The sequence below is a fragment of the Danio aesculapii genome, chromosome 24 (genome assembly GCF_903798145.1).
Source record: "Danio aesculapii chromosome 24, fDanAes4.1, whole genome shotgun sequence".
NCBI classification, from domain to species: domain Eukaryota; kingdom Metazoa; phylum Chordata; class Actinopteri; order Cypriniformes; family Danionidae; genus Danio; species Danio aesculapii.
Genome location: NC_079458.1, coordinates 11,059,872 through 11,074,995, shown reverse-complemented (window position 1 = coordinate 11,074,995; position 15,124 = coordinate 11,059,872). Strand labels below are relative to the sequence as shown.

Genomic DNA, 15,124 nt, shown 5'->3' with positions numbered 1-15,124 from the left:
TCTCTGTGTGTGTGTGTGTGTGTGTGTGTATACAGAAGGGATCTCATCTTCCTATCAAAGGCAAGAGAGAGAGAAAGAGAATGACCCTGAGTAAACTATTGTAAGTGTGATGGCAGACTGCAACGTGTATTTCAAACAATAATACTCTCTATCTATACGAACTGTCTGTTTTTTCTATCTGTCTGTCTATCTATCTATCTATCTATCTATCTATCTATCTATCTATCTATCTATCTATCTATCTATCTATCTATCTATCTATCTATCTATCTATCTATCTATCTATCTATCTATCTATCTATCTATCTATCTATCTATCTATCTATCTATCTGTCTATCTACCTGTCTGTCTGTCTGTCTGTCTGTCTATCAATCTATCTATCTGTCTACATTTCTCTCTGTCTGTCTGTCTGTCTGTCTGTCTGTCTGTCTATCTATCTACCTATCTACATTTCTGTCTGTCTGTCTGTCTGTCTGTCTGTCTGTCTGTCTGTCTGTCTGTCTGTCTGTCTGTCTGTCTATCTATCTATCTATCTATCTATCTATCTATCTATCTATCTATCTATCTATCTATCTATCTATCTATCTATCTATCTATCTATCTATCTATCTATCTATCTATCTATCTATCTATCTATCCATCCTACGTAGCAAATATTTTCTGGCCCAGCTCTGGCCTACACCATCAGCTTTTGCCTGGCCCACATGCCACAGTGAATTACGGTACATGACTGGACCAAGTCTGGCTTCCAGACAAGGGCCAAACATGGACCATATCTGGGCCAAGTTACAGTTTTTCTTAGTGGCTTTGGAGCATTTCTCACAACACTATTTTCATTTGCACAACAGTTAATGCATTTCTTAAAACAATAAGTACAAACTGCAAAACATAGTTGATAACCTGCAAAAGTTGCTCAAAATAGTTGTCACTTGCTCAAAATAAATAGCTCATTCCTCAAAAGCAAGTATTGATGTCAATGTCCTGACACCCTTGTTTATGAACAAGATAGTCAAATGGCTTTGTCATGTTTTCATTATGACAGTTTAGTCTGTACATTTTTTCCAACGCAAAAAAGTCAGATTTTGGTGACACTTGCTGAAAATGCTCAAGACAGCACTTATCTACTATTTGCACAGCCATTTGAAAACTATAGTAAAGTTCAAGACATTTTATGAGGTATCTGAGTACAAGACACTGAATATGTATGTTTCACTATTTTACTGCATATGATCTTTGCAATTTTCATTTATTTAAAGCATTGTGCAAAAGAATAAATACACCGTTATTTACAACAACATAAACTTCCTTTGGGTAGAGCTGTGCACAACTGTAAACAATACTGCAGTACATATTGGAACTGAACCTACAACACACATATGTCTGTAAATCATTCATCAAATTGGTCAATTTAAAAGACATTTTCAGGAAAAAAAAGATACAATTTTTTTTTCTCAATAAAATTTTCTAGTTCAACATTTTTGTATGTAACGACTCAAGTAATGAAATGAGGACTATATGGAATGACTATTCAGCATTTACATGTTTAGTTAATTTTGACTGACATGACATAAGCAAATGATATAATATATATATAATATATACATATATATATATATATATATATATATATATATATATATATATATATATATATATATATATATATATATATATATATATATATATATATATATATATATATATATATATATATATATAATGATAATGTTATAAAACAGCAGAGAGTTGTATGAAAGCAATTGATGCATGTCCAAAAGCATTTGTAATTTGTTGGAGGGAACGAGAAACTGCTATTATGATGCGAACAAATCACTAATTGTTTTGAGAAATGCATTATCTGTTGTGCAAATGTAAATAGTGTTGTGAGAAATGCACCAAAGCGACTGAGAAAAACTGTAAGAAATGTATGATTGGTAGGAACTCATAGAGATAGTTAAGCAATGTAGATTCTGTCATCATTTACTCGCTATTGACTTCTTGCGAACAGATTTGAGTTTTTCTTTTTTTCTTTTGCTCAGTTCTACACAAAAGAAGATAAATATTATTCTAAAAATATTGGAAGCCAGTACCACTGAAAACTATAATAGCAAAAACAAATACTCTGTATGCCAATTGGCTTATTTTACAACATTCTTCAAAATATCTTCTTTTGTGTTCAGCTGAAAGAAAAAAAAAAAACATTTCATTTTTCACATATTACAAAGGACCACCGTTACAAAGGACTGGATATCTATAAAGAATTTTGCACAGAATATATATTCAGATATTGCAGGAAAGGACATTGTGATGTTTTAAAGAATAGTGTTGGAGATTTAGCTACCCTGTAATGTTCTCATATTTATGAAAAACATTTGAAGTTCTAAAGCAGCTGTTTCCTTGAAAAAGACGTGATAGTGTCATTAGAAACTGAATTGGAAATGACCTTATTTTAATAAAGTCAGTCGTGAACTGAGGTGGGCCGATTTAAGGGCTTTTCAGGGCTAAAAAGGAGTCCCACTCAGGCCCTGCGTGTGTGTGTATCTGTGACATATCAGGACACGTGACCTATGGAATGTCCCCACAATTCAGAAAAACAAATCTGTGTGTGCGTATGATTTGGAAGTTTTTTTTGTGAAGTTGACTGGTTATGTAAGTTCATCGTGTCTGCGTGTGCGCGCGTTCGTGCATGTGTGTGCGTGTGTTTGAGGACACTCTGATACCAGAGCTTAACAGGTAAAGGTCACTGAGATGAGATGGAAATACCAGTGAACAGAGCCTAAGGAAGAAGGACAGGATGGTATTTGGTCCTGCTGATTCAGGACTCCGTCTCGTGTGTGTTTGTGTGTGTGTGCGTGTGCGTGCGTGTGTGTGTGTGTGTGTGTGTGTGTGTGTGCGTGTGCGCGCGCGCGTGCGTGTGTGCGTGCGTGCGTGTGTGTGTTTGACTGTAAACTCTGAATGTGGTACCGGTGAGTGTCAACAGAGGGCGCCGCACAGATCCGCTCACAAACACAGACAGATGGACACAGCTAGGCTAATTCATCATCCTGCTCCACAGACCTGCAAAGTGTGCCAAGTTTTTAGCACTTTTTTTCCAAACTGCTACTTTAATATTTGGGTCCAGTGAAATGTCTAAGCGTTCAAATTAATTACAGACGTTTTTACACGTTTTTGAGTAATGAGGGAGATGGAAGTAGACTGGAGAAGAAGGTGCTAAGTATCCTGACTGGTGTGTAAGTGTGAAAACTTCATTAACTCTGTATGTTATACATAGAACTTGAATTTATTAAGTGTAACATGTTCCTAGATCAACAGCATTTGATAAGTTTACATTTGTGTTAAGTTACGGCTTACCATCAGGGTTATGTGCTTCTGTGTCATTGTTATTCACTTAAGTTAACGTATACTCTGATTTTAGGAGTGATTTACTGTTAGTTAGGTTTATGGATTTGATTTGGATTACATAATTGGGTAGGAATGGCATTCCATGATCAACAAGAAACAGTGGTGGCCATAATTATTAAAATATTAGCATTTTCAGCATTAGCATTTTAGCAAAAAATAGTTTTAACTGAGTTTGTCTATTTCTTTCTTTTGGTTTAGTGTGTTTGTAGGGAATGTCAGTTTATATTTCCAAACATTATCTATGTTCATTCATTCATTCATTCATTTTCTTTTGGGTCTAGTCCCTTTATTAATCTTGGGTCACCATAGTGGTATGAACCGCCAATTTATCCAGCACATGTTTTACGCAGCAGATGCCCTTCCAGCTGCAACCCATCACTGGGAAACATCCATACACACTCAATCACACACATACACTACGACCAATTTATTCATTCATTCATTTTCTTTTCGGCTTAGTTCCTTTATTAATCTGGACTCGCCACAGCGGAATGAACCGCCAACTTATCCAGCACGTTTCACGCAGCGGATGCCCTTCACTGGGAAACCCATACACACTCATTCGCACACATACATACATACATACATACATACATACACTATGGACAATTTAGCCTACCCAATTAACCTGTACCGCATGTCTTTGGACTTGTGGGGGAAACCGGAGTACCCGGAGCCGAGGCTCGAACCAGTGACCTTCTTGCTGTGAGGCGAACGTGCTACTCACTGCGCCACCGCATCGTTATAATGTGACTTACCTGTGTCAGTTGTGTCACTTTACTTCCCTTCATGAATTCTCTCATGTGGCACTGGCATAATGGGATAGCACAGCGTCCATTGGTTGTGCACTTCAGAATCTCCTCTGAAGTGGTCTTCTGGGTACTTCTCGTATACTGTTTTTCCAAAACTATGAATTCGGACATGCTAGTATGCTTGCATATTGTTTTTAATGTACTACATTGTAGGCATGGGACAATAACCGTTTTCAAGGTATACCGCGGTTTAATCGAGGTTTTAATTTTCACAAAAATGTTTTTAGCCAAAAATGAGAAACTTTTCTGGTTTCATAGTGGAAGTTTTTTTAAAACACTACCTCTGTTGTGTCCATGTAAATAAAAGAAAATTAAAGTCTTTAAAAACAATGAAAAAGATAAATCCAAATGTCGATTTAATTAAGTTCATGTTAGTTAATTCAATTCACCTTTATTTGTATAGCGCTTATACCATGTAGATTGTGTCAAAGCAGCTTCACGTAAAAGGTCATAGTAAACAGGAACAGTGTAGTTCAGTTTTTAGTGTTTAAATTCAGTTCAGTTTAGCTCAGTTCAGTGTGGTTTAATAATCACTACTGAGAGTCCAAACACTGAAGAGCAAATCCAACGATGCGCAGCTCTACAGATCCCAAACCATGCAAGCCAGTGGCGACAGCGGAGAGGGAAAAAAACTGTGAAAGTGAAGAAAAAAAACCTTGATTAACAAAGAAAATCTGGCTGCATCCTTTTTTTCAGCATTTTTACAAAAGTGTGCACAACTGATATTTCCTATTAACATGCTACACCAAAATACACATTCAAAAAATGCTTTTGTTACTGAGAGTTTTTGTCGTTTCTAGTCCAGATATCAGAAGATTCTTAAATCAAAAATCATTTTCTAGACAAGCAAAAACTATTGTCTTGTTTTCAGTAAAAAATAAGCCAGTTTTACCACAAAACAAGCAAAATAATCTAATCCAGGTTCATTATTGATACGTACCTCTGTATATATTTCTGGACAATGTGAAAAACGTTGCCGGAGGTGCGTTTTTCGCAGTTTTTGTTTTCGCGAATCCACCAGAGGTTGCTGTGTATGCTTTTTCAGATCTCAAATTACTCTCATGAGTGCCTGCTGTTCCTGCGTAAATCTACCAGAGGCCGCTGCCGCCTTCCCTAAACTAAATCGAAAGTGTTTTCATAAGCAATACAGAAAAAGAAAAGCTCTCGCGGCTGCCTGATTTTTACCACGTTTTCAGATCTTACCACATTCTCACCCTGTTATTTACTTATTTATTTATTTTTTTGCCTTTTGTTTTTGTCTTAGGGTGATGCAGTAGGTAGTGCTGTCGCCTGTGAATGAGAGTGTATGGTTGTTCCCCAATGATAGGTTGCAGCTGGAAGGGCATCCGCTGCGTAAAACATATGCTGGATAAATTGGCGGTTCATTCCGCTATGGCGACCCTAGATTAATATAGGGACTAAGCTGAAAAGAAAATGAATGAATGAATGTTTTTGTCTTACCTGCTTTCTGGAACTGTTCTTCACCAGATTCGAACCCTGTCATCGTGGTCAAATCCTTTTTGCCTCTCAAGTCTGCTGACGTATGTGACGAGCTACTGGGCAATCTGGTAACAGCGGAGAAGCCGTCCACACAATGGTAAGCGGTCAGCTGGTAGCACAAAAAGAAACAGAAGCCGTTGGCAGTGTCATACCACCCCATATTGTTTGTTTAAAAGATAAAATGTAGCCAAATGTACCTCTGACTACGTAATTCGCGCTCACCATAAATGGATATGGGGGTACGTTTTCACAATGAGCTTGTGTTGCAATAATCTGCCAATGGGGTCAGCACAATAATCTTGTTTTTCATTTTACTCACCTCACTGGCAGATTATGTAGCTTGTTTTAAGGAAAAGCCCACTTAATTTCACTCATTATTTCTGAAAACAATATTTATCACTAGAAAATGTTTCTTGAGTTAAGAATTGTTTTTAAAAAAATTGACTAGAAACAAGGCAGAATGCCATTTTTTTTGCAGTGTGGTTCTCATATGGGTCACCCAACTTTAAATTTGATTCTTTTTCATTTGCGGCTGAGCTCTTCCTTAATAAGAGAGAGAACAACGGCAACAATATACTTACAAAATACAATACAATATACATCTCTATTGAATGCATAAGCTAAGTCACTGTTTGATCCTTTGATTCTAATGCCGGTTCGGAAGTTGACGTGTATCAAAAAAAACACCAAGCACAATTCCCTCACATCCTCCGTCATCCATATCAAATTCTAAGATGGAAGTTGCTCTGTCCCTTGGAGAGTCCTTGCATTGAGCTCCACTTTACAGAAATTGGCCTCTGCGCCATCAAAGCCCAGCCGAGGACTGCAGGCGGCGGGTGACATTTTGATTGAGATATTTTCCTTCTGATAACATGCAAATTCCAGCACGGCGACACCAACTGAGCCGACAGACTTTATTTTTACTCTCCCTCCCTTTCGCTCTTTCCTGCCGCTCCGTTATACTCGGCGCGTGATGCTATCTATTACATTATGGCATCTGTATGCATTCAGCGACTGCGGCGGCGTTTTAATAAAGGCACATCACTTTCTGTCCTGTGGGCTGGTCTCGGCGCGTAATCAAAGCTCGCCGACTTGCATGGAAACAACACTGTCAGTCATTTCATCAAATAAACACACTGTATATATTCATACGTTTCCTCTCTGCATATGAATGCACTGCTGTCTGCGAGGCATTTCCTAATTATTTATTATTGCATGGACCAGATCCACATGTGTTGAGAAGATGACATGTTCCCCAAGCAGGTGTCCGTGCATGCTGTGTCCATCTTGTTATCACGCTAGCTTGAGACGTTCATTTCTTTTGACATGTATGTCTTTTGACTCTCAGGAAAAGTGGTGTTAATAATACCTTTCACTCTTATTGTAAGAATCACATTATAGCGCATAAAATTATATGTTGTTGGACTACAAAACTTGTCTTATGTGTCAATTTTGTGATATTGAGATGTATAAAATCACATTAAAGCAAAATAAACAAGCTTTCAGTTGTTTAATATTTTGATATGATAGGATATTATTTGGCTGAGATATAACTATGTGAAAATCTGCAATCTGAGGGTTAAAAAAAAATCAAAAGACTGAGAAAATCCAGCCTGATCTTACGAGGAAACGTAAGTATTTTACGTTTTGTCAGTTTAGGGGACTAATTTGTACGAATTTGTTCAGTTGTATGAAAATGTGCGAAAATGAGGTATGGCACCCAACCGTCCTTGGGGGATAAGCAAATCATACTGAATTGTATGAATGAGTATGTGCAAATTCGTTAAATCAAAACGTTACAAATTGCCGTAAGATTGTGTTGGAAAATCGCCTTTAGAGTTGTCTAAATGAAGTGCTTAGCAATGCACATTACTAATAATAAATCGATTTTTCATATATTTACAGTAGACAATTGACCAAATTATATAAAATATCTTCATGTAACATGATCTTTACTCAAAATGCAACTGAATAATGATATTTTTCAGCAAAATTTATAGTTTTGACCCATATAATGTATTTTTGGCTGTTGCTAATATAACATATAAAATATGCCTGTGCAACATAAGACTGGTTTTGTGGTCCACATTTATCAGTAGCTTCAGTAATATGAAATTGTTACTTTTCTAAAATGTCAACAAATATAAATTTCTTAATAATAATAATAAAAAAGATGTTAATGAAATTTAGCAAGAGGGAAATACCTAAAAATAATCAGGAATCAAACTGGTGAGAGGTAATTTTAAACAAAACCACTCTAAAGCCGAGCTTGTTTTAGTGCAATATATGGATTTTTATGCTTTATTAATAGCATCAAGCGTATGTCGAAGTGTATTTTAATCAATCATAAGCATCTGCTGCCTATAGATGATTTCAAATCTGTCACTCGTGATATTCTATTTTGGTAGGATTGTTTCCTTTAGGGGTCGTTCACACATATAGTGGCTGCAGACTGTTGTAGGCATTCCTACACTCTTGAGATCGTAAACATAGAGAAATCTTTTTGGGTTTGTCAAAGAACCCTTAGTGTTGACCAGTTTGAAGAACCTTTTTCCAAACATCTGAAACCAAGGCTGACTAAAATTAGGATGTATTTTTTAAGGTGTACTGATCATGTTATTAGTTCACTGAAAACTATAGCTTTTGAAAATGTGAACAAAAATTCAATAGATTGTTAGTAAAAATGTGACCCTGGACCACAAAATTAAGTCTCATGTTGCATTCCAGCACTTTCAAACACAACCTAAAAACAACAAAATATCAAATTATTATGAGCTTGAGGTTGTGTGGTTTCCAATATGACATCTATCAGACGTTGGATTTTGGTTGCCATACCTGACAAATATATGTCAGTATTTGACGTCAATATGACGTTGGTTTAAGATCCATTGTCACTCTGGTCACTTTCCAACGCAACCTAAATACAACAAAATATCAACGTCTAATGATGTTACAGCTTGAGGTTGTGTGGCATTACCAATATGACATCTATCAGACGTTGGATTTTGATTGTCATACCTGACAAATACATGTCACTATTTGACGTTAATATGACGTTGGTTTTAGATCCATTGTCACTTTGGTCACTTTCCAACACAACCCAAAATAAACAAAATATGAACCTAATTTGACATCAATATTGGACGTGAAAATAACTTTGTCCTTAGATGATGGCAAACTAATTCTATCCTAATATTGTCTTATGATGTTGTGTGTCTGCTGGAGTGATTTTTAGCCAAAAAAGCATTGAATCAAAAAGATATATTTTTATTTTATGCCAAAAATCATCAGAATATCAAGTAAAGATCACCTTCCATGAAAATATATTTTAAAATTTACTACTGTAAATATATCAAAACTATAATATTTATTGCTAAGCACTTAATTTAGACAGATTTAAAGTAGTTTTTTTATTTGTAGATTCCAGATTTTCTGAAAGAAGTTATATCACTGAGAAGGATATATCATAACAAAGTATACATCGACGAAAGCTTATTTGTCTAGATGTTATGTGAGGTATAAATATCAATTTCCAAAAATGTTCCAGGGTCACAAATGTTGTTTCATTGATAAGACAAGAAATCAGTTCATGCCTATAAAACATTAAGGAGATTAAGAGTTTAACATACATAAATGTGTGTTAAGTTGTCTTGTTGGTGGCGATGGTTGTTTCTTTAGCTGTTGTGTACTGTTTAAATTGAGTATTCTTTCGTTATGTTTGTGGCTGTTTTTGCCTCATTGACTTCTAGTATAATGACATTTTTTGTTAGCAAAGCCATGACAGCATATACTCATGCATTCTTGATTGTTGCTGGTTTCCCCTGTAGGGAAGAGTTAAAATGTGTAATTTTTGCTGTAAATGCGCCCAAAGTGTATGGTTGTATCTTTGAAAAATTTCTAAGTATTATCCAAAAAAGTGTGTCAAAATAAGATTTGTCTCCAAAAATCATTCCATTTGCTGAAACACAGAGAAACTTGTGGCCAAATAAAGACTCAAAATCCCCCCAGATTGGATGAAAACATCCCCAACAGCACACAAGGGTTAAATAAAACTCGCATTTTTATGTACATCCAATTTCTTAGTTTCTGCCCATTTAGGCTTTGAAACAGAACTACAAACTGACCATGTATTATCATAAACCATCAGGTTTTGCCCTTATGTCAAAGAAAACTCTGCTTTTGCATCTCTGAATTGATTTTCCTTTGTAATGGTGAGCGCTGAAAGGCTGTGAGGAAATCTGGGAGCACGCTTGTGCCAGTAGGAGATCCTGTTTTTGTTGTGAACTTCTTTCTTTCTTTCTGCTCTTCTGAAAGCCACGTCACGAGGCAGGGGGAAGCTGGGAGGTTGGGGGGGTTGCGCCACCTTGGTCCATCAGTGTAATTGTTTTGCGGGCTGAAGGATATTTTTAGCCCACCAAAGGTTGGTCCCTTTTGTTATCTCACAAAGGCTCGACAACCCCGCTCACAGTCACGTCGCTTTGAAGGAACAGCGCTGTTGAGAATTGCCTCGGCTCCGTGTCCCGGGTTCTCCGTTGTGGCGAGGCTTTGATCAGAGCGAATCTTTTGGTCCTAACATCTCTTTAAAGCCATGTAAGGTCTTCAGCAGATTTGCCACAGACGTCTGCTGAATGCTGTTACACTTGGCTTGTCGAGTATTTGTAATTGCTTTTCCGCCAGGTCTTGAATCGCTTGGTTTTGGTGGATTGTAAATTTCTTGCCATGTTAATTTTGTTTATGGAGCCACCAAACATTTTTGTGTGTTCCTTTAAGTCTGATACATCTCTATACCTTGTACAGTTAAAGTCAGTATTATTAGCCCTGCCTGTATATTGTTTTTCCCCAATTTTTATTTTAAGGGAAAACTTTTCTACACATTTCTAAACATGATAGATTTAATAAAAAAAATTGTAATAACAGATTTTTTTGTCTTTGCCATGATGACAGTACATTTTTCAAGATACTAGAATTCAACTTAAAGTGACATTTAAAGGCTTAGCTAGGTTAATTAGGCAAGTTAGTGTAATCAAGTCAAGGGGGCTAATAATATTGACCTTAAATGTTTTTAAAAAACTAAAACCTGCTTTTATTCTAGCCAAAATAAAACAAATAAGACTTTCTCCAGAAGAAAAAATATTATAGGAAATACTGTGAAAAATTCCTCGCTCTGTTAAACATCATTTGGGAAATATTTGAGAAAGAAAAGAAAATTCACTGGAAGGCTAATAACTTTGACTTCAACTGTATGTGTTGTGTTCTCACTTGCCTGTTCAGAATATCAAAATTAGGGATTTCCTAAATTTCTAAATTACATCTTAGTACTATTTTAAAGTATTACAGGAGAACAAGGGCAGTTTATGAATACATTTCATGAGTAAAAATCTTAATAAGATGTTAGAAAAAGAAAACTGAAGTACTCCCAGTTATTGGTGTTAATATGGCATCTTAATTATCCAATGAACTATTTATTAGCAGATGGCACTCTGAAAAAAATTATTCATTGGATTTACTATACAAAATTAAGGTTACTGGTTGCAAACAATGTATATGGGCTGAATTTCAACAAGCAAATTAAGTTGAACATCACTAATTTTCATTTGTTTGTCTAAATTTAGCCCATAAAATAGTTTGCAACCACTTAAAAATCAGTTTTTAAGTGCCTTCTTTTTGTTATTATATTTTTCTGTTATTCTACTATGTTACTATTATTTTATGTTTTGTTTGGTGGTTATTTTGTAAAACACAGTTCTGCTTGCATTGTAAAACCACGAATACAATTTCTAAACATTTTGAATGATGAAGATTACATAATTAAAAAAGTAGTAGGGGTTAGGTTAGGATACTAGAAAATAGTCAAAGCTATCAGCCATCCTGTGAAATTTTCATTTATTTTATTTTATATTTTCCAAGTTTTTAACGGAGAAAATATTTTTTTCAACACACTTTTATAAACATTATTATTTTTAACAAATTTTTAATAACTTATTTCTTGTGTTCTAGTTTTATTAATCAATTTCATATATATATATATATATATATATATATATATATATATATATATATATATATATATATATATACACATACATACATACATACATACATACATACATACATATACATATATATATATATATATATATATATATATATATATATATATATATATATATATATTAATTGATTAAAAGTGTGTGGAAAAAAAATATTTTCTCCGTTAAAAACTTGGAAAATATAAAATAAAATAAATGAAAATTTCACAGGATGGCTGATAACTTTGACTGTAACTTTTTTCTATTATCTTAACCTAACCTATATACATATACATAAATTTTTAGGGGGCCGTTTTTATATTGACCTTAAAATATATATTTTTTTAACCCCACCAAATTCCAAGTTTTTAAAGGAGGGATTTATTTTTTTAACACATTTAATCTTTGCTATGATGGCAGTAGATAATTGTTTTTGTGTAGTTTCTTTAATAAATAATAATAAATTATATTAAATACATTTTTTTAAGTGGGCCTTTTTATATTGACCTTACAATTTTTATTACTGCTTTTAACACCACCAAATTAAAAAAATACGACCTTCTCCAGAAGAAATAAAATTATAGGATATGCTGTGAAAATTTCCTGGCTCTATTAAACATCACTTATAATATTTGATATTTGAAAAAGTAAAATCAAAGAAAAGCAAATAATTTTGACTTCAACTGTACAGTATGCCATTACTGATGTTATTTAGTAGGTGGAACAAGCAACTTATTGTAGAATGTGGTGTCAATTGCCATCCACTGTGACACATTATATCAGATGAAACATTTACAAATCGCCACAATACCCTATTGGAGATCCAATATACTGTGTCAAATCTGACTAATATTATTTAGTCTGAATCTTCACTTTTACTTTTATTAATTTTGTATAATACAAAATAAAATGTAAGTTAATTGAAATGTTGGGCTCATAGATGATTCTGGTAAAATAAAACAGTGAGGTTTAATAAATGTCATATTTAGTGTAAAATAACTCCAGATGATGTTTGTGTTGGATATTATTCACTCTCTCTGAACACTGCCTGCCTGTCATTCAGCATTTCTGCTCATGTTCAGAGGAGTGGAAGAAGAAATAGTTCTGCTCTCCTACACAACTATTTGCTAACAGTTCAAATTTTCCACTTGAAGGCTTATGATACGCATTCATTTTCACGTTAAATAAAGCCACTTGTTACAAAGCGCTTGCCAGAATGTTTATTTGAGGGATTGATCCTCTCAAAACAAGATACATTTGATAGGTATACATAGAATAATGTGTTGTTTTAGATAATAAAGATATCAGAATGTAAGGAATGCAACAGGAGACTCAACTAAAAATTATCACATAGACTAAAGTATAATTAATTTACAATGTTACAACACAATGCATCATCGATCATAAACAGCCCTTTTTTTATTGGTAGTTGAAAATAAATCTTTTTTTTTTTTTTTTTTTTTTTTTTTTTTTTTTTTCATAACATTGTGCAATATGTCCTATGACTTGTGTCTCTGTAGTGCTGCCAAGATATCTCAAAAGGTAGAGCAATTGTCAGTATAATTTACAGCCTAAAAATAAAGATTATATATTGCCCATGATGGGTACACAGAGATGCTTTAAAACCCATGGAACATCATGGTGTCCTTATTATTGTGCCCACCTTTCATGGAGAAAATGTTATATTTAAAAATGCCCTATAATGAAAATCTGGGTATACCAAGGTATAATTAAATAATTAAAGATCGGTGTATGGAATTGGACATACAGTACTGTGAGTGTAAAACTCTTTATACTTGTAATTTTATTTCTTGACACATTCAGCTGTGAGTTGTAATGAAATATTTATACATTTCTAAATAAAAATCTGTAAACCAAAATATTTTATTTATGCATGCAGTCACCAAAAGATTAAAATGGCTGGGTCAGTACCCTGAAAATCCTATATAATAAGGTATTATATTAGCATTTTTATATATGCCTCTTTATATATTCATTTTTGTACCTTCAGTGTCTGCAATTTTGTTAATAGGGGGTACAAAATTGTCCCCTAAATGGTATAAATGGAGAAAGTATAACTTTGTACCTCTATATCAGGGGTGTCCAAACTCGATCTTGGAGGGCCAGTGTCCTCCATATTTTAGTTTCAACCCCAATTAAACACACCTGAACCAGCAAATCAAGCTCTGTCTGGGTATACTAAACTTCCAGACAGGTGTGTTGAAGGAAGTTGGAGCTAAACTATGCAGGACACCGGCCTGTACACATATTTAAATGTATTTAAAAAGTAAAAGTTACCCAACAATTTTAAGTAAAGGTAACGAAGTAAATGTAATTCGTTACTACCTTTTACTCTACTAGTACCCATTACTTCCTATTAATGCCTTTAATTTATACCTCCTAAACATGTGCTATGCAAATGCTTGACTCTTGCTTATGGGTGTTTAAATGGACAATACAATAGCAACGTTTGCAAACACTTTTTACTTTGTAACCAAGCGGCAACCTCTCTCCCGCTCTCCCTCGTGAAGCAAATATGGAAGTAACTGAAACTGCAATTCATCGAAATTCCGCTAATCCTGGCTCCAAAATAGAGCAAATTTCTGTTGAGCCCACTGTTAAAATGGCCAACTTTACAGCAGAACAAAGGTGTTCACAGCCTGCTACAAAAACGATTTTGGTTCATATAGTTAATAGTACCCTTCATGACAACTGTGAATAGGGTTGGGTATCGTTTGGGGTTATTTTGATACCGGTGCTAAATTGATACTTTTAAAACGATACCGGTGCCTGAACCGCTACTTTTGAGCCTCAAAATTATGGCGGATGACTCTAGAAAAATCTTTTATTTGACAAAATCTTTAAAAAATTTTTAAAACTTTAATAGAACAATACAATTTAAGTTTAAAGTAAACATCACTTAATATTTTATATATTTGAATTACATGAATATATTTCCTATGATCATTTGTTGGTTAGCATGAATTTAAGTCTTGCATTATGAAATTACATATTTAGCTTACTACTAACCTGTGGAAAGGCTGTCATCAAAATACTGAACTCCTTTTTCTAGGGTTGAGGCTTGTGACTATGTTTACATGGTTATCAGTAATCTAATGATTTCCCTTAATCTGAATAAGACAATAATATGATCAAGGTGTTTACATGAGTTGCTTTTTGAATGTTCTTTTCATGATCACACTGTAACATATCACAAAATACTTAAAAAATATATTCGGAGTCATTTTTATTTTCATCTTTATAAACAAGATAATTAAATAACTTAAACTCAAAATAATCTTCCTTGTTCATTTATTTGATAAGTAATTTGTACTGGTGTAGGATAACACATTTCTAACATTCAAGTACATCAAGGCACA

At 34.3% G+C, this 15,124-nt stretch overlaps 1 long non-coding RNA gene across 1 annotated transcript in view; it reads left to right on the top strand.

Annotated features, from left to right (window-relative positions):
- The first annotated feature begins 3,006 nt into the window (after positions 1-3,006).
- Positions 3,007-15,124, top strand: part of LOC130218649 (uncharacterized) — a 37,781-nt gene continuing 25,663 nt past the window's right edge. Inside the window, exons 1-2 of the long non-coding RNA XR_008835969.1 lie at positions 3,007-3,231; positions 5,704-5,812. This is a non-coding gene — a long non-coding RNA (uncharacterized LOC130218649). The remainder of the gene's footprint in view (positions 3,232-5,703; positions 5,813-15,124) is intronic.